Here is a 21740-nt window from a genome sequence, read left to right on the forward strand (position 1 = left end):
TCAAATTATATTATAATTCTTTAATATGCAGGGCCAAATCCTAAGGGGCACAGAGCACTTGCAATTCCTATTGACTTCAGGGTCAGCTTCAGATGTAGAGCACCTTTCAGGATTTGGCTTTTTATTATTAGGTTGCTAAAACTTTAGCAGAATCCTCTTCTTAAGCCCATCTTTTAAAACAACACAGCTAGAGCTGTTTACAAATGAAATGCTTCAATTTTTTAGTAGACTTGGCTTAGTTTGCCTGTTGTATTAAACCTATCAAAATGCTGCCTGCACACTGTTGCATTGGTAGGTATTGGCTCCTGGAAATATTAATCAAGTTCCTTGGATACATGCTCATCAAAAACCTTGTGTGGACAGCATAATAATAACAGAGAAAGCTTTTAAATAATATCAATTTTCTTCAATATATAGTGCATAGTTTGGAATAATCTGGCATCTGGTAAAACAATTTTGAAATGCTACAGTTTCTTTTCTGTCCAGTTTTAAGTTGAAGCATGTCTAATTCACATCCAAAATATTTTATCATCTTTTTTTTTTTTTTCATTTAAAAATAAATAAATAAATCTGTGACCTTTCTTGCAATTGGCTGAAACTTTCATACCTTCTGTTCGGGTCTCAAGTAGTTAGAAATGGTTTTAGTTAGCTGGACCCATGCATTTCAGTCAACTATGAAGCTTTTGTGTTGCTGTTACCATAAAGGACAATTTCTTTTCTCAAATGGTCAATTAAGTTCATGAAAATAAATAATGAGGAATATACAATTTGTTGGAGGTGCTGTGGGGAGTACATTGGCATAGGCTCTGATATTTTTTTCTTCATTCTTAATTAATAGAAGTAGCTTTCATCAAACTAGATGGTATTTGTTCATATTCCCCCACCCCTCCTTTTAGGCCACAATTCAGAGTTAACAACATAGCAACTGAGTGTTTGAAAGCTCTTAAAATATCCACAGTGTACTTAAAGTAGCACTCTGTGTTTTTACTTAACTGCTCCATTTGTTTCAGTTTGTATGAAGCACATTATAAAATCAACTGAGGCAGCCGTTTCAGTTGAAAAGCAGGAGACTAAAAGTTCATTTTTCATCAGTAGATAATGTGATAGAGAGAACAAGCAGATGGAGTAAATGAATCAAATGGAACTTATTTCAAAGCATGGAGTAAAGTTAGAGCAAGAAGAGGTAAGAGGGTAGTAAAAGTGGCAGAAAGTACTGTATAGTCCATTCCATTCACTTACGCAGGCTGTGGCCATAGAGACATGGTGAATAAGAAAACACCTTATAGACTTACTATGATGCTTCAAAGGCAATATTAAGAAATTCAAGGGTTCTTCTAATTACCTTCTTGACCAAGCCAACTGGCATGCAATCAGAGCTATGACTTTCATGTGATGCTTACTGAATGAACTTAGAATACTCGAGTTGGAATTTAGGATATACAAACATAGGTCCGTAGACTTGCAAGTTTTTTGTCAATAGGTTGTTTTTTCCAAAGGTCAATACAGGCGTTACAATTAAAAGACAAAAGAATGATTCGTGTAAAGTGTATAAAATGCATCTATACTGGAGCTTTATAGAACTGTTGGTCCAGATTCTTTGTGAAACCCAAATAGGCATATAAATGAGGCCCAATGTCTTTTATAGTTGCTTACATACTCATAATAAATTTTGATTTGTATCAAAATTGCATATACCTGAAGTGAATAAAAGATTGTTATTAGAGTGAGTCAAAAATGTAAAAGAATTTTTTGGGAAAAAATTGAAAATCATGTTAGTTCTGCAGGTTATAAAAAACATTTTTGGTGTTTAAATTTTCCATTTTTTATTATTTTTGCTGTGTGTGTTTTGATGTTTTACTTTTTATGTGTATAAAAAGAGGAGAAAGAAAAAAAAACTGATTTTTTTTCAAAAATCTAAAAAAAAGAAATTTACAACTTTTATTTAGAAATTTATTTATTAAGAAATTTATAAACTTTTCATTCAAAAACTTTTGACCATCTCTAGAACTTATCATTATCATTATTTATTGTATTATTATCAGATTTTGTTACTTCTGACCTCAGATAGTTTCTTAAATGGGACCATTTTAATACATTTACAAATGCAATTTTTTTAAAAAACTACTGCTTTAAGTTTAAAATAAAGAAAATGGTAGTGTTTACAATGCAATTTTAATACTGGCATTTGAAGTGTGGAGAAATCATTCCAAAGAGAAATACTATAGTGGAACTCCTTTATTAAACACTAAGTACAGGGCACTGGAAAAGATTGGGTTTAGGTCATGAGAAGACACAAAGTGGAGGCACAAACCCGAAAGGGATATTTCTGATGCCAGAACTGTACATGAGGGGCAAAAATGTAAGGGGGTCTGCTGGGTGACTCAAGGAAACAGAAAGAGCCAGCTTGGGCCGGTGAAGGCCAACTGGTGAGAGCTGACTTGATGTGTGGGTCAGGAGCAGGAGGCCTAGGCCATCTCTACATAACGCAGGAGAGTTCCCAATCAAGTGTTGATCTTGCACAGACTGGGATGTCATATGACCTGGTCCTTGCTCATGGATTGTCTGCTGAAGCACACATGCAGCATCACAGGCTCTGTCTGAGGACTTAACTCACAAAAAGTAGCAGGATGTAAGGGCAGGTGGCTTTAGGCTGCTTTAATTATACCATGGAGTTGCCTGCACAGCCAGCCCAGGATTGAAGAAACACAAAGGTGGCTTAAATCCATCTTGGCAACCCCCTTCTGAGTGACTGTGCGGATTCCTCACAGCCAAGAAACTGGGCCTTACATTTAATATTAACTAATATAATAAATAGCTTCAGAGCTATAGAAGTTAGTAAATGTCAAATAAAAATCCTGAGAAGCCATGAACAAAGGTAAGGAGCAGGTGGTGTATATATCATTCAGAAAACATCACTTAGAAAGAGCATTTCATAAAAAAAAATACCAGACCCAGTGAGCAGTAAATGTTCAGCATGTCAAATGTATTGATCACAACAGTCCAAAGAACTACTACATCAGCAAGTGCTAGAAAGACTTTGGCAAAATCTTTAACTCTGAAGGAAAAGGCTGTATTGTGGTCTTTGACCACGGTTTGTCTTTGTGTTTGGGTGGTTAATGTAGGGACTAAACACCAAAGCCATATTTGTATGGAAAAATTGTAAGTTAATCAACATGCCAAAAGTGGGTCATTTTTGCACTATTCCTGGTAAAAGGAAATAACTAGGATTTCAGCATTTCTGTGCCAATATGATAGAGACATTTTCAAATTTGAAAATTTTATGAAGTTTTACATTTCCATCTTTAAAACACAGTTTAAATATACACTAATGGATACTATTGGCAGACACACACAAATTTAACTTTGCCCCTTAGTTTATTCTATAATGAAAATATGTTGTGGTAAATATAATGTTGGTTTTTATATATTTCTCATGCTCCCCAGGAATATCCAGGGTTGTGAAGCACCTCACCACCATCGGCACTTAGTGTAAAGCCATCTTGTCTGTGCCTACTGTGGATCAGCTCTCTGAAACCACCAGACCCTGAAAGTATAAAAAATACATTCCAGGCCTCCCCAGCCTCCCTCTCTGTACGGTTTTTAATGACAAGCTAAACTGTGTGTAAAATACCTTATTTAAATTAACCTAAGCCATACCTGGCAGGACATTAAAGGATTTTATGATGAACACATCTGGTGTTTAACTTGTGCAGAAGTAAGCTCTCTAGTCAGTTTATATCTGAAACAAAATTCTGGTCTGCTAGCCCTACAACCTACCATGTAGAAGAAGTACATAGCATGGTGTGAGAAGTAAACTAGCTCTAGAAGAGAACAGAAAAAGAAGGAAAATAGCAATAAAGATTGTAGACAGAAGGAACAAAGCAACAATGGTGGCAGGATCTCATCAACCTGCCACTCTTCAATTTCCGAGAGAACTTCAACTTTAACAAACCTTCACAATGGACAGATTTGAAACAATATCTGAAAGATTTTGCATTGCTACCAAGCTCCACAAGGAAATTGGAGGTTTCAGAGTAGCAGCCGTGTTAGTCTGTATCCGCAAAAAGAAAAGGAGTACTTGCGGCACCTTAGAGACTAAGAAATTTATTTGAGCATAAGCTTTCGTGAGCTACAGCTCACTTCATCAGATGCATTCAGTGGAAAATGCATCAGACGAAGTGAGCTGTAGCTCATGAAAGCTTATGCTCAAATAAATTTCTTAGTCTCTAAGGTGCCACAAGTACTCCTTTTCTTTTTAAGGAAATTGGAGGTATCTTTTTTAATTTATGCTACGGGGAAGCAGGCAGAGCTTATCTTTAAATCCTTTGACTTTACTGAAGACAGTCACAAAAGGAAAACCTACCTTATGAGAGGAGACTCAAAGAACTTGTCTTTTTTATCATAACCAAAAGAAGTCTGGAGGCAATAGGATTCCTCTCTATAAATATATCAGAGGGATAAATCCCAGAGAGGTAGAGGAGTTTTTTAAGTTAAGCACCAATGTGGACACAAGAACAAATAGATATAAACTGGCCATCAACAAGTTTAGGCTTAAAATTAGGTGAAAGTTTCTAACCATCAGAGGAGTAAAGTTATGGAACAGCCTTCCACGGTAGCACTGAGGGCAAAAAACATAACTGGTTTCCAAATGGCGCTTGATATGTTTATGGAGGGGATGGCATGATGAGATTGCCTACAATGGCATATAGCAGCAAATATCTCCAACAGCCAGCAATGGGAAACTAGATGGTGAGGATTCTGAGTTACTACAGAGCATTCTTTCCCAGGTGTGTGGCTGGTGGGTCGAGCCCACATGTTTAGGGTCAAACTGATTGCCGTATTTGGGGTCAGGAAGAAATTATCCCCTGAGTCAGATTTGCAGAGACAATAGGGGTTTTTCACCTTCTTCTGCAGCATGAGGCACTGGTCACTTTCTGGTTTAAAGGAGTGTAAATGGTGGGTTCTCTGTAACTTTGTGTCTTTATACCATGATTTGAGGACTTCAGTGACTCAGCCAGAGGTTAGGGATCTATTACAGGAGTAGGTGAGTGAGGTTCCATGGCCTGCAATGTGCAGGAGGTCAGACTAGATGATCATGATAGTCCCTTCTATCTTAAAGTCTAGGAGACTATGAAAGAGTTCTGGTTATGTTTTGATACATATTATATACCACAGAGAAATATGGTTTATGAAAAAGCATGTTCTAACCAGAGAATACAAGAACTAGGGGAAAATGTTGAATGTTTTATAAGAGTTCTGCATACATTGGCTGAAAACTGTGATTTTCGGGAATGCAAAACATGAAGATATCAGAGAAAGGCAGGTTATTGAGTTAACAGATAACAATCTTTCACAGCTGCTACAATTGAAGACAGACTTAACCCTAGCCACAGCTATACAGAAAGCAAAGCGGTCTGAACTAGTCATACAACAGAAAAAAAGGCAGGAGCAACTTGAAAAAACCTGACACTAACTTAGAAGCTATAAACAGACACTTGAGCCCTGCAACCTACTGTGTACAAGAAGTACATGACACAGGTAGTGTTAGGCACACACCAATCCCCGAGTTCTTAGACCATTTCCTGCAGTGTCCAGCTCCTTATTCACTGAATACTCCCAGAATTACTGGACCTGCTGTTCCCAAAATAACAGTACATATCAAGATTCAATTCATAATCACCACATTGCTTAACATTTGAGCACTTACATATTTATAGTGAAATCAAGAATAACTGTATTATCAAAGAACAGAGATTCAAGTGATAGTGAGTAAAAATATTGGAAACAAATAGTTACATACAAAACAAAACCATAACATGCTTTCTAGAGGCTAAACTTAACTAACAGGTTAACCTCCTATCTAAAGAAGTTTATCTTACCCGAAGTTCTCATCAGGATTTTCAGTGAAGCCTGGTTGAGAATTCTTTTTCACAAAGCAAACTCACTTCCTCAGTGAAGGGTGCCAGGGTGTCTTCTTTTCCCCACCAAATATAGTAGGGCAGGTGAGCTCCAGATAGGGTTTTCCCATACCCACTGTTTTCTCTTCATATTAATTTCTTTCTGAAGTCCCTGCCAGCCCTTCATTTGCATTTGAATTAGACTGGTGAGTAGCAACCCATTGTGTATGAGGCCACACTTGTTTTCCCTTTAAACAAATAGATGGATAACATCTCTTGTCTGACAGAAAACATGTTTTTTACTTTTGTGGGTGACCAGTTCCCAGAGATAGACTTTAAGACAGTATTTTTAATATATACATATAACTCCTCACAGAATGTCTATAAAAATATTTTACAATGATATTAATGACCTGAGTGAAAAAGGCTTTTATTCAAGAACTCACATGATACTCTTTTTGTGAACTAGAATGTATATACCAGAGTCAGAAGATTCCTGTAACCTGTGTGTATTCAGCCTGTTCCCCTGGTCACTTGGCAACAAGAGGTTCCTGTGTCACAATATTATTAAGAGTCAGAGTGTGTTGTAAACATGTAGGGGCATAGCAAGAAGGAATCCATCAACATAAATGCTGGCCATAATCGTAGCCCTGACTCACAAAGTCATGGGGGTTGCACCCATATGTGCAGATGTTAGAATTTATTATGTATGCACACTTGAGCGACTATACAAACTTGTGTGTGCATGTACAAAAACAGAAAAACATAGGCCAGTGTATGAAAATCAAGCCCACTGTATATATTAGAATATAGATGAGGCAATCTAAAAAAAACTATTGTACAGATCAGCATATGTAATCTACTTCATGTAGATTATAAAATACACAACACTGCAGGTGAATGCTGGCTCCACTGAAGTCAGTGGAAAAACTCGTGCGGGCTTCAATGTGACTTAGAATTTTACCATGTCATGAGGATGGGGAGAACTGCATGGTCTAGCAGACAGGGCATTGGACAGGGAATCAGGAAACCTAAGTTCCATTCCTACCTCTGCTGTGTGACCTCTGCTTCCCCTCCCATCCTTTGTTTTGTCTTATCTATCCAAATTGCAAAGTCTTCAGAACAGGACTGGATCTTAGTGTGTGTTTGCACAGTGCCTAACATTGATGCTGGCTGGGTCCCACTACTTGATCTCATTTGGGACCTCTAAGTGCTACTGTAATATAAATAATAATAATATCAACATATAATAATTAAACAAAAGGAAAAGGAATCAGCCAATGTATATATGCAAATATATAAAAATGAATGTCCATAGTACATTTAATGTAGGTTTCCCATTGCCAGAAGTACTCTCTATTCCTTTTTATATATGTGCCCCCTTCTGAAATGGCCGACTTTTCATAACTTAGAAAATGCCTTTCATGAGGCTAGAAAATAAAATACACTTTCCTCAATTATCCTTCCACAATGCCATGGAAGTGGACCGCATCTATTAAGGAGATATAATGTCAAAATGTAGGAAAAGCTACGGTTTTGATACAGGGTCAGAAAGCATGAAGGAAAGTAATGACACTTCATAAACTTGGCTAGTCATCCAAAACTGAGGAGTATCAGACCACTACAATCAGGAAGTTAGCAATATGTTTCTCTCTCTCGCTCTCAGTTTTATTTTAAAGCAGTATTGCAAGCTTAACTTCAGCCTTAAATCCTGGGAAAATCTTTGATTCCAACGTGATAATACAGAAAACTATGTAGTAAGAAAAAAGCCAGAGGTGGGAATCCAATTTTTTCAGCATTTACTAGTCATGAAAGTAGAGATTATTCTCTCCTGTCCCCACAACCCCCGTAAACACCGATGGGTAATCAAGGTCTCAATCCTGCAAAATATTGAGCATCACCTGAAAGGTGCTGTGCACTTAGACCTGAACCTATTCCCATTATAGTCACTGGGATCATTGCCATTCACTTCAGTGGAGCAGAGGAGAAATAGGATACTCAGAACATCACAGAACTGAGCCATAATCTATCAAAGTTGTTTTTTAAATGGTAAACTAGTAATAGATGTGTAAGTCCTCTGGCCAGAAGCCTGAGAGAGAAGGGAACTCATGCTTCACCTGTGGCTGAAATGTGAGAAGAGCAGCCCACAGCTGCTTAAGAATTGCAGATGGGCAGGGGATCCACTGACGGGGCACCCCTCTGCCAGCATCTGTTGCAGAGCAAGGGGGGTTGACCGAATGGGCCAGGCCTCATTCACATTTCAGCTCTGTGATTTAGGGCACTGTGGTAGAAATTCAGCTAAGTTTTATGTTTGGAGGCAATGAAATACAGTTGACCTTGTTGGGAAATGCAAGGCAAAAACATTGACACTGAATGTGCCTGGGGTCACAGGGAGTGTGGACAGAGCAGAGATACGGAGAGAGGAGGAAAAATGTTTGTGAGTGCTACTGGGAATACTTCTCTGGTGGTGAGGACTCTGTCAAGGGTTTTAGATACTGATCTCTCCCAAAGAGCTGAGTTGAGACTTCTGAACAGTGCAATGGCAGTAGTTTGGTGGGAATGATGGTGAAGAGTGGCAGCAGCAGGAGTTCTTCTGAGGTGGCACATGGCTTAGAATGTCAGGACCACTTTCTAGGTGATGGGTAGCCCAGCAGCAGCCGAGCTAGGCAGCTTGGCTGAAACCACAGAGAGCAGCCACCTACCCAAGGGACTCTTTTGAGGGTTTCCCTACCCAGCAACTAAAGCTGAAATCACTCTACCTGGGTTAGGTAGTTGAGCCCCAGAGCAGTCCAGGCAGCACTGACCTGCTAGGAACCTTGGACTTCTCCAACCCAGGACAGCTACCAATGAGTGGGGAACTGAGGATCAAAAAAGTGCCAAAAACACATCAGACACTCACAATAGCCAAAGGAAGGTTGGGACTAAAGTTAAGATATCCTGGGGGTTGGAGTCTTTCATCATACCATTTGTTAATTTCTAATTATTTTCAAATTTATTCTCTTGTTTTTCTACTCCTTTCTGTGGTTTCCCCCACCCCTGATAAAGTTCTGTTTGTTGTAACCTCTCGACTCAATGTTTGTGAGTGGGGAAGAATTGTCCATCAGGGGTGCCCAGGGTGGTGTATGTAGTTTCCCAAGTTTCTGGGTGGGGCCTCAAGCTGGCATAAATTTTGTCTTTATGGAAAGCCCTAGAAAACCAAATCTGGTCCTTTTAGCTGCTGTCAACATCTGGCAGAAGGGTTACAGATGGAACATAAACATGTAGTTAGCTGACTAGTGAATGCAAGTCTAGATATCCCAATCTTTGTGTGTCTTTCTCCATATGTTTTGGTAATTTTAGATTTCCCCCCATGCTTAATACTGGAGTTGTGAGGCTGAATACCCCAATAAGAAACTATATGTTCCCTACACATTCTTCTACTCAGCTCTTCCTGTATTTATGTTCTGTTGTGTAGGCTTGGTATATAATAACATCCACTACATAAAAATGTTATACTGTTGTCACATTAATTCATGCTTATCAAATGCACTAATATATAAAGATGTATTAGATAATATAAAGTATACAGCTGCAATTATTTAAATTTGTTATGCTCTAAATATTTTGGTACTAATTTAATTAATCATTGGCAAACACTTTGTAGAGCTTAAGAATTGCTAATTATTGTTTTTTAACAAAAAACCTTAGAGTGAGGGACAAACATCAAACTGTTTATGAAGTTTGTTCAGTTAAGTTTCCAGAAGTTCAGATGGTTATGGGAAGTTTGTCCTTCTTAGTCACCCTTCCTGTATCATGAAAACAGTCTTGTGTGATGCACTGATGTGAGGCACTGGTCAGTGAGTGTCACAGGTGCACTTCAACTTTTTTGTGCTGGATGCCCCTGTTTCAATCACAAGCTGATATTATGGATAACAAGAAAACAATTTAACAGAGCCACCAGTATTCTGTACCACTGCATACTGACTCCAAATGAGCCCTGCCTATATTAATAATAATTAAAATAATAATTTACATATTATAGGTGTTTAGTAGCCTTTGTTAGAAGAGTTATTTTTGGTTAGTATCTAAAGGACAGAGACAAGCTCACAAGATCATAGATACCACAGTTCTACAATGTGCATTCTTTTCGGCTGTGTCAGAAAACTATAATTTGGCGAGACATGAGAAATGGAGCACCCTTTCCTCCCTTGGAGGTGGTAATTCCAGATCAGAACTGAGGATCACTTGCTGGTACCCATGTTGTCTTATTGAATAATAAAGTAGAGAACAGTGCATATTTCCTACATGAAGATTTTAACTTTTAGCCTGATTTCCAAGAATTCAGCTTCCCAGGTTCATAGAGGCAAAATGTTGTTCATGTGCCCATAATGAAGTCAGTAGGAAAATTTAAACAAACCTAAACAAAATGTTAATTAAAAATTATTTGCAAAATTATTTTACATCTTCTGACCAACTCTATCAATTATCCTAACTGCATGCGTGGATACCACATATGCATATAGACAGACATTTGTTCATATAATCATGATAATTGTAAATGTATGCACTTTTTCATTCAGCCTTAGATGATTTATCTTTCAAAAAATCAGGCCACAATCTAGAAAATTTCTGATTGTTCAGCATATGCAGTCATACACAGATTTTTTGTGTGCTGCTGTGGTTGTTGATGTAGCTAGCGTGCCTGCCAAGCCACATGCAGACATCAAACCTGTAGAAATCAAACACAAATATCGTATACCACAAATGAAGAAAAGTTCATGAAAATGATCAGAAACAGTTTAAATTCCCACACAACCAAAAGTTTAGCAATTCATGTAAGTCTTCTTCATTGTCTTTTTGTCCTTGCTAGAGTGTAGCCATAAAAAAAAAAAAAAAGCAGATAGCAACCTTCACTCATAGACTTCTGCATTCTTTTTCATTCTTACATGATATATAATATTATCCTTCACCTCTTTCATTTCCTTTTAGCCAACAATATTGAAATGTTCAAATGGAAAGAAAATGAGTAGTACAATAAAAATGGTTAATAAAGGTCAAATCACCTTATTCAAAACCATCATTTACAGTTTGGAGGGAAAATGTATCTGCTCTTTTTCTTGCAATCCATATTTTCTGAAACCAGTAGAAAAATTCACATGACATGCTGGCAGTTTCACTCTCAGAGGGATAAATCATAATTCCCATTTGAAGTGCAGTCACTAAGGTAACAATGTTGTTAGTGGCTACTATACCGCACAAAGGAGGATGCAAAAGATGTAAATTATCTGTGTGTCAATTACTGCTCTATGCTTCCCATTGCAAAACATCAATCTTCATATATCCCAGTCATCACTCTGTTTTTAACATCTGGAGTTACAGTATGTAACCTTATAGTGTGTAAATAATTGGTGATTATTTATGGTATACATTGAAAACAGGGAGGAATGATAAATAACTAAAATGGCATGTAGTGATGCCACACTCTAAATCTTTTCTCTTTCTGCATTTCTCTTTCCTTCATCTTTATTAGTAAGTACAGGTGCTTAAAAAGAGGATTTCAGTTTCATCTGCCTATTTTCCACCAGCCTTTAATTTGTGACATCACATTTGGTTGCTATGGACATGATCTCCATGTTACAGCAAACAGAGGATTATGATAACTTCAGATTGGAAATAAGAAGTGGGGGTTGATGAACCCTTAAGAAACAAAAAATATTTTTTAATGCAAATTATGAGAGACGAAAAACACAGAAGATAATTGAAATGCTCAGAACTGGTTTACAGGGTTTTTTTCTTAAATGCTTGCCACAAGAGTTGGCAACTCTTTAATATGTTTACATTTATTAATTTTTGAAGTATTTAATAAAGGGTCTGGGGATATTTACTGGAACAATAATGAAACTCAGATAACATACAATTTACCAGTAGCAGACTTGCAGAGTTTGATAAGGCAAATTCCCTTTGACTTCTTCTATGGAGTCTTGCATGTCCAGGAGTAGATCATGGCCACTCTTTCCTTACAGAATTACCACCACTGAGGAAGATGTGAGTGAAAACTATTTCCTTACTCAGTTTGGCATGTTAGCTAACACAAAAAACACCCCATATTTTACATCATCAGTCCAGTAACAGACCTTTCACACTGGGACTGGACAGGTCACGTTTTTATCAAAGAACAAATATAGACCTATTAGTGTCTATACTTTAGAACTGCCTATACAGTATATTGGAAATATAATTAAAGGAACTCAAGGCAGGTGCATATTGTTAATTAGCATCTGCAGCAGATATCTCACTGTTGATATCAGGAAAGTGATATGGCGGGAAAAATCACAAAACACCACATGAAGACTGAGATTGCTGCAAAAGTCAGGCAGACAAACACTTCAGCTAGTTGAACTAAATTGGATAAAATAAGAAATGGCCTGAACTTAGGTTAAAAAGTAAAAATAAAGTGCTTCTGAAATATCTGAGGGGCTCCTTTTTTTTTTTTTCCTTGATTTTGTGTTTCTTAGTTTCAAACTGGACAAGCAGTCATCCCATGTAGTCACTGATTATGGAAAGGTCAAAAAAGTTGAAAAGAGCCTACTCCTTACCTTAAGCTCCTGAAAAGGCACAATGCACAATTACAGTCCTTGTGCTCAGGGGTCAAGCAGAGCTAATACTTAAAATGAGACAGGGAGATGAGATGTCATGCCTTTTCCATAGTGCACCAGCTAGCTGTACTAACCTCCCATAGTGGGGAGCACAAACAGAGAATGTCCGTGCTGGGAAAATGCATTGTGTTAGAAAATGTGTTCACTAACACAACATTAAACATGACTTTGGCCCAGATCCACTGAGGGACATAGGCTGAGTGACATAGGCTGAATCCTGAGCATCACAGAGCCTAATTTTTAGGAACCTAGAAAATCACAGGAACAACACTGCTACCCACAAAGTCTGAGTTAGACACCCAGCCTCCTCAATACATAGGCAGAGATAGGTGCCTAACAATGCAATCCACAAAATCCAGCACATTAGGCAGGGAACCACTTAAATTTGCCAATAGGAGATGCTGACCAAAGGGTTGGGTCCTACCCAAATCCCTCCCTCTCACAGACATAGGTGCAGGGAGATGCTTCTTTGTGCTTAGCAATCCACAACATGAATCTCTCTCCCAGTCTTTGGCATCTTAAGAGCCTAAGTTGTTCCTTAACTAAATGAATCTGGTACCTGCCTTGCTTCACCCAAAACAGCTATTGCAGGTGGTGATGGTACACACCTTATAACTCACCTGGGAAATGGAAGATCTAGGTTCAAGTCCTGTTTCTCTTCCGTGGGGCGGAAGAAAGGATTTGAACAGGGATCTCCCACTTCTCAGGAGAGTGGTCTAACCATTGATCTATGAGATATTCTGATGTGCGGTCCCTCAGTCTCTCCTGTTCAAGCTGTTCCACTGTGGCTAAATAGTTAAAGGATGATTGGAGCAGAGGGATTGCACGTTGGGTCTCCCACCTTTTGTGCAGGTGCCTTAACCACTATAGAGTCACACTACCTATCTCCCCACTCCATGAATACAAAGGCTATTTCAATATGTATCAACAATGGAATAATCATTTGGCCAGAAAAAGAACAGATGAATGCCTGTATTTGCCCAGTTCGTGGATTGCACTGCGGGTTCAACAAGAGATAGGTGTCTGGGTGCCTAGACTGAAGCAGCAGTGCACATGTCTAGAGGCAGAAACATAGGCACATAGGGAAGCTTTACCCTTGAAAACTTAGATATGAAGCGAGTTTAGGCACCTTAGAATTTGGTGGGAGTTTTATGGATCACAATGAAGCCTAAAACTGAGATTTAGGCATCTAATCCCAAATTAGACACTGGTAGTGTTAGTTAATGTGTTTTTAACACTATGAATTTTGTGAATACAGACAAGCCCTTAATGTACAGAACAGAGACTTGGCCAGGCACAAAAAAGGAAATCAGTAAGCTCTCCACCATGGAAATGAAGATGTTGAGATGGCCAAATGGTTGGACACTCCATGTGGACACTCCATGGTAGGAAATGAAATGAGGTTGTAAGAGGCCTAATTCTGGTTGCTGCAATTGAAGTTAAATTGAGAGCGGCTAGGCTACACTGATATGGGCACATCAAGCTGAGACCAAGAAGTTATACAAGTAGGATGGCTCTTGCAATGACTGAGGAGAGAAGATGACCAAGGGTGAAACCAAAGACTCAATACATGGACTCAATATCAATGGATCTTAGAGAGATCAATCTGCATGACAGCTTGGTGTACAATCACAAGTTTTGGAAGAAGCCTATAAAAGTCACCAACCCCGAATAGGTATGTAGCAAGAAAGAAGAAAAGGCAGAAGGAGAAGGTGATGACAATGAGCCTTTAAAGGATGGTCCAGCAGCTGCCTTCCTTGGGAGTTGCTGAAGACTTTGTTAATATCTGTCTGTCTGTCTGATTTTGTTAATATCTGCAGGAGTTCTAACTGAGGTGGCGTAATTCTTTACTGCCCTGTACCACAGGCTCTTGTCTCAATGCAATACATGATCTCTGTATCTTCTCACAAAGGCTACTGGACATCTATAATACGTAAATTATTATTGTAATTGTTATTAATATAGGCAGGACTCATTCGGAGTCAGTATGCAGTGGTACAGAATATTGGTGGCTCTGTTAAATTGCTTTCTTATTATCCATAATATCAGCTTTCACTTAAAAAATAAATCTCTAACCATCATGATCGTGTTTGTGAGGAAAAGCTCAGAAATGTGAATAGTGTAACAGATGCACAGATGTTTGCTTCCACCTATAGAAAGCCGGGAACAATAGCTTAAGAGGTGTGAACTGCCCTATTCATCTCAAAGAAGGTGTAACAAGCAGAGCTTCTCCCCAGCTTGCAAAGGATCTGCCACCAACAGTCTCTTTTTGGCAATTTTACATAACACTAGGTCTACAGTAGGAAATTAGGTTAGTATAACTATGTCTCTCTCTGAAGAATCCACCCCCCTTAGCAACACAGTTAAACTGACATAACCTCCACTGTAGACAGCGCTAGGTTGACAGGAGAATTCTCCCATCTACATAGCTACCACCTCTTGGGGAGGTGGAGAACGTACACCAATGGGAGAAGCCATCCTGTTGGTGTAGGTAACACTACAGAAGCGCAGAAGCACGACAGAAGCGCAGCTGCAGCGTTTTAAGGGTAGACCTGTCCTTATTGTCCAAACTTAAACAAAACATCTCCTCAGCTCACCCTGAGTGAACCCCTCAGGTTCTCACTGCCTCACCTCCCAGAGAAGTCTAGGTTAGCTGATGCAGCAGAGGTACACTGGGCCAGCCTCACCCCATGACAGAGGTGTCCAGTCAGATGCAGTTTTGATAATTTAAATGTCAATATTATTAACTATTGCATTCCTCATGTAAGAAAGGTAAGGGAACATCAGAGATCTGGACAATTCTTAGGGACCATAGTCTCACTTTGGTATCACAAGTCAGTGCTATTCAGGAGATATTGAAGAAGTTCTCAGGCCCAAGGAGTTATGCAGAAGCCATGGGTATATTTAAGCCCCAGTGAGAGGTTGTCAAACTCAGTGAGCCCAGCAGAGCTCAGAGAGCTGCATGACCATATTTTGAACATCTACGCAAACTTCTTCAAGCACCATCCTGGAGGAATAGAACTACCTCTTTCCCCAGGCTTTCCAATTTGACCTCTAAATGTAGACATCATATATTATGGTTGCTGATTCACAGGTAAAAAAAAAAAATGTATACCTGCCAAATCGTCAGGTGATGTAATGCAATGGACTCAACGGAGTTGTATTGGTTTATATAACTGAGGGTCTGTCCATCATCACAATCTCTTGAATCATTCAGTCCAGGTCCATAATGAATGTTGTGTAAATCCAGATTTCATGTTCCAGATCCAAATTTCATGATCAGGACCCTTAATGTGGGGCATGATGGTCCAGGTTGTTTGGATCACCCACTGTAGCTTGGAACATGATGTATCATGGGTATTGGGGGATTTAAAATGTTTACAATAACCCTTAAGGCTGCATTTTCAAACTTTGTCTTTACTGTCCATTTATCATTCAGTGACATGTTTGCTGAACTGTTTGTTTTCTGTTAAATTTTCCTACGAATTGCTGTATATTTATGACAGCATGAGTTACGTCTATTCTTAAACCACTCATAAGTACCATCATTTTGAAAAATACAGTAAGGGAAAGAAGGTGATGCATATGCTCTTTGTATTTGTTAGCTGTTATTTTCCTCCTTTAAAATTTAACAGAGAGAAAAAATAATATTTTAAAATAAATAAGAGTCACACAAGGCCAAATGCAACTGTGGTGTAACTGGCTTCAAGGATGTTTTAAATAGGGCAATTTTTTATTCACTGGTGTTTGCCATTAGTTGCCAAGGAAAATAAGTCTGATCCTGTGGTTTGCTTTTAAAAACCTTACAACCTGGTGCAACCTGGCTTTGAACAACTGCTTTCTTAATTTGGGACCCAATCCAGTATGTGGACGGTCCCATTCAACACATACTTAGCTTTAAGCATCCTAAATTGAACTGCTCACATGGTTAAAATTAACCACATGCTTAAGTGCTTTCTTGCATCAGGGCCGTAATGGCATCATACTTGACTCATTGGGTACGTCTAAACTTCAATAAGACATTGGTGGGTGGTCTGTGTTGGCTGAGTTGGGTACACAGGACTTGGACTAAGGGGCTGTTAAATTGTGGTGTAATTGGCTCAGGCTGCAACCTGAGCTCTGGGACTATCCCACCTTGCAAGGTCCTAAAGCCCAGGCTCCTACACATGCCTGAACATCTATACTGCAATTAGACAGCCCCACCTGAGCCCCACAACCCCAAGTTATCTGGCAAGGGCCCGCCATGGGTTTTTAATTGCAGTGTAGACATACCTATAGACTTTAAGGCCAGAAGGGACCATTCTGATCATCTAGTCTGACCTCCTGTATGTCACAGGCCAGAAAACCTCACCCACCCACTCCTGTAATAGGTTTGTCCATAACCTCAGACAAACCTCAAGACTTCAGTTACAGAGAATCCACCATTCATTCAAGTTCAAACCAGCAAGGGACCAATGCCCTATTCTGCAGAGGAAGGCAAAAAAACAAACAAAACAAAACACAGATTTTACTGCATTTTCTTTGTCTAGAAAATAGGCTAGCTTCTCAAAAAAAGGGATCAGGTTGTTCTGGCATGATCTACCATTTGTAAAACCACGTTAAATTTTATCCCAATTACCATTTACTTTGATGTCTTAGATATGCTCTTTCAAAATTGTTCTCGCATACAATTGGGGTCAAAATAACCGTCCTGTAGTTTCCTGAATCACCTTTTTCCCCTTTCTAAATATAGGGACTATACTTGCAGTTCCACAGTCGTAGAGTATGACCCCCGAGTTTACAAATTCATTAAAAATCTTTGCTATTGGTCTTGCAATTTCATGTACCAGTTCCTTTAATATTCTTGGATGAAGATTATCCGGGGCCCTGATTTGGTCCCATTAAACTGTTTGAGTTTTGCTTACACCTCAGATATGGTAATTTTTATTTCCATATCCATGTTCCTATTAGCCACCTTACAACTGTCCCCAAGCTCTTCATTAGTTTTAATAAAAACTAAGACAAAGTTTAGGTGTTGGGCCATACCTAGATTATCTTTCATCTCCACCCTATTTTGAGTGCTTAGCGGTCCCACATCTTTCCTTGTTTCTTTTTATTTATATGGCTAAAGAACCTTTTACTATGGTTTTAATTTCCTTTGCTAGGTCCAGCTCTGCTTGGCTGTTGGAAGTTCTTACTTTTCCCCTACTCTTTCTGACCTCCAAGAAGTAGCTTTCCTTGCTAATCCATCTCTTCTTCTATTCCTTGTCACCTTTGTGCTTTCTCCTAATAACCTGTCTGAGATGCTTGTTCATCCAGTTTGCTCTGCAACCCTTCCCTGTGATTTTTTTTCCCCCTTGCTGGACTTGCAGGGTCCTGATAGTTTCTGTAACTTTGACAAAGTAATTTCAAGCCTCCTCCACATTCAGATCCTTGAGTTCTTCAGGCTGGTCCACTTCTCTAACTAATTCCATTACTTTTTTTAAAGTTTGCTCTTTTGAAATCAAGGACCCTATCTGCAGACCTATTTTCATTTATCCTTCCATTTAATTTAAAGTGAATTGACATATGACCACTCAAACCAAAGGTGTCCTCTACAACCAGTTCTTCAATGAGGTCGATGCTACTTACCATTATTAAATCTAAAATGGCATCACTTTTTGTGATGACTAATTGGTGAAGCAAGTTGTGAGCTATCACATTCAAGAATATCTGGGGCCCACCATTTTTCCTCCAGTCTATCTCTGGGAAAGCAAAGTCTTCTATAATCACACAATTCTCAGTAGTATTTATTTCATTCAAAATATTAAAGAGGTCTCTTTCCATAGCCATAGCCAATCCTGCAGACTCCAAGCAGTAACCCAGTGGAGCCTCTGTTAACCTTCTTCCCCAAAGTGATTTTTCATCAAACACATTCCATTTTATACATTTCATCACTTCTAATTTATTTAGTTTACCTCATCATTAATATACAATGTTACTCCACCACCTTTACCTTCAATTTTGCCTTTGATGAAAAGCACTTATCCTTCAATACCTGTATTCCAGTCATGATTATTAGACCATGTTTCCATTATCCCTATAATATCTGGTTTCACTTCCTTCATCATTAGCTCTAATTCCTTAATTTTGTTACCCAGACTCCTTGCAACATCTTAGTTGTTTCTGTTTGGCTTCACCTAGATACCTCGCCCAATTAGATACAGTCATTTTACTACTAATATCACCTACCTGACTGTTACTGTCATTGATATTGGTACTCTTTCCTCTTCTTGTCCATTCTCCTACCCTCTGTTGTTTCTTTCTCCACTACTGTATCCACTTTTCCTCCCATTCAGTATTAAAACCAGGCAGGGAGATTACATGAGAATCTCCCAACTGTCTCCCTCAAATTCCTAGTTAAAATATCAGTGTTATTGTAGCCATATTAGTTCCAGGTTCCTTCCCCAGACCTGAAAAGAGCTCCATGTAGCTCAAAAGCTTGCACATTCCACCAACCGAAGTTGATCCAATAAAAGATGTAACTCATGTACCTTTTAGCCCAACATGTAAACCTCACTCAGGATAAATATTCTGTGGTGGCTAAAGACACCAAGGAACATTCTCCCATGGTGTAGGAGTCTGAACCTGCCACCTTTCAGAGTTTCAACATTCCATTTATTTGATCTAATATTCATGTTCTCTTTAGCAGCTGTTCAGTCGAGTTCCTGGGAATGAGATTTGAGTGTGTGGTTTAATTTATCTAAACCTATTTTTGTTGAACTTCCAAAGCCTAACGGGGAGTTCTTTAAACAACTGTACAAGTTTATTTGTTGGAAATGGTTGATATACTGGTACAAGTGGCACCATAACTCATCATTTAAGCTTTTTTTTTTTTTATTGGTGAGTTCTACAGATAGATACACTACATATTAGTTTGTGAAAAAGCATGATGAAAGTCAAGGAACATGAAGACTATACTTGTGGATGGAAAGTGATATATTGGTAATAAGGACCATTGGTGCTATTGAGGGAGAGCAGTGGAATACATTTCTAAAAAGTTTAAAATGGTACATTTTTTATGTCTGCACAGAGTAAACATGGGCATATTACACTAAAAGGCAACAAGGATAAAATGTGCATTAAGAACAGTAGCATTTGAGCATGTTTATAAAGAAAAGTATCTAAAATATGTTATCTATTTTTTTTTAAAAAAAAGCTGCAAAAGCAAATAAATAGGAGTTATTGTGAATGGTACTGTGTAAAACTTTTGGAACAAATTACCAGTAGCTAAAAACTTTTTGTGAATGTGGTTGAACTTGGGGTAACAAAGAATGTCCTTTTTGGAAAAGGCTATATCTTTAATGGACTTGAACAGGTTTAGGAGAACAGAAGCTTGATATCAGAGGCTGCCTGAGCCATAACAAAACGCATTAAAGAGCCATTTTGGAAGCTCTTCATCCTTCTAATGAAAAAATTCACAAGTACAGACTAGTACACTCATTCAGAAGAGAGATGTAACAAGGTTATAAGGTACACATTCAGTTTTCCCTTTAAACTTGAATCAGGAAAGCATTATGATATGCATGATTACATGGCGAGACCACAAAATTTTGCAATTTTGTGTCCATTATTTCCATAATATTATGCTCCACATTAACACAATTATATTAAACACAATCTTACTCCCTCAGGCTAAGCCTGTGGAGCCATTGAACCTGCCCACATCCTTATGCCTATGTAAATATCCAGGGTCTTTACAACTCTACACTACAAGAGTTTTTATTAATAATGATTACTAATTAGATTAATGGTTTTGACAATGTTGCTCAATAGTCTGGATATTCAAACACATTGCTTCTCATATCTATTAGTCTTGAGGGTGTACTAATAGGCTATGTTTTCTGGCAGCAGTATAAAAATGTTAGCCTGGAGAATACAAGAACAAATACAAAATACAACAAAACAAAACCAAAAATATTAATATGATGTAATAATACAATCAATCCTCAGGATTTAACATTATAGTTTGCTCTAATTCAGTCTTCCAATGCCAAGGACACTTTTCTGAAAGCAGGTAATATATTTACAGGATTCTGTACTTTAATAAAAGTATCCGCAGCTTTAAATCCTTTAAGCAGACTAGCAGTAGCTCAAGGATGGGGTTCACAGGCAACTCAGATCTCTTTAGATACAAAATGATACCTCCTATTGATATCTTTTGTATTTTTTGGACCATACCTACACCATTCAGGTTTCTTCAAGGTTAATAACACAGTGTTCAAGAAAGTAGCTTATTCCTGATTCATTTCAATAATATAACAAAGACTTTTTGTGTCAAATGATGCATAGATAAGAAATGAGGGCAATTGTTCTGTGTTTCTTTTATTTGCACTGGGTGAGTGTTAAGGCTTTGAATATCTATATGAAGTGGCATCAACTTTATTAAATACTACTGTGAAAGGGCTCCCCCTTCCTCTCCAGGAAAACTTGGCTGGTAAGCCCTCTTGATGAATTAAGCAGCACACAGGCCAACCAATGTACCTTCATCACATGTGTTTATTGTGTGTCTCCATCTTAAGCTCCAGGTACAAGACAACAATATAGCAGCAGTTATGAGAAGCCTCCTTTTCTGATCCCTGAGTTAGTGTTTTATACTACCTGCTTCCTTTCCTGGTTCTCCAGCTCCTGAGCTAATTTCCTAATTGACTACCAGCAAGTGGAAGTGTTTCCTTCTACCTTAACCACACCCAGTGCCTTAAGGTGTTTTAAATGATCAGGGTAGAGGCTTCTGTAGATCCCAACTTAGAATCATAGAATCACAGAATATCAGCGTGGGAAGGGACCTCAGGAGGTCATCTAGTCCAACCCCCTGCTCAAAGCAGGACCAATCCCCAACTAAATCATCCCAGCCAGGGCTTTGTCAAGCCTGACCTTAAAAACTTCTAAGGAAGGAGATTCCACCACCTCCCTAGGTAACACTTTCCAGTGTTTCACCACCCTCCTAGTGAAAAAGTTTTTTCCTAATATCCAACCTAAACCTCCCCCACTGCAACTTGAGACCATTACTCCTCGTTCTGTCATCCGCTACCACTGAGAACAGCCTAGATCCATCCTCTTTGGAACCCCCTTTCAGGTAGTTGAAAGCAGCTATCAAATCCCCCCTCATTCTTCTCTTCCATAGACTAAACAATCCCAGTTCCCTCAGCCTCTCCTCATAAGTCATGTGTTCCAGTCCCTTAATCATTTT

The sequence above is a fragment of the Eretmochelys imbricata genome, chromosome 5 (genome assembly GCF_965152235.1).
Source record: "Eretmochelys imbricata isolate rEreImb1 chromosome 5, rEreImb1.hap1, whole genome shotgun sequence".
Lineage (NCBI taxonomy): Eukaryota > Metazoa > Chordata > Testudines > Cheloniidae > Eretmochelys > Eretmochelys imbricata.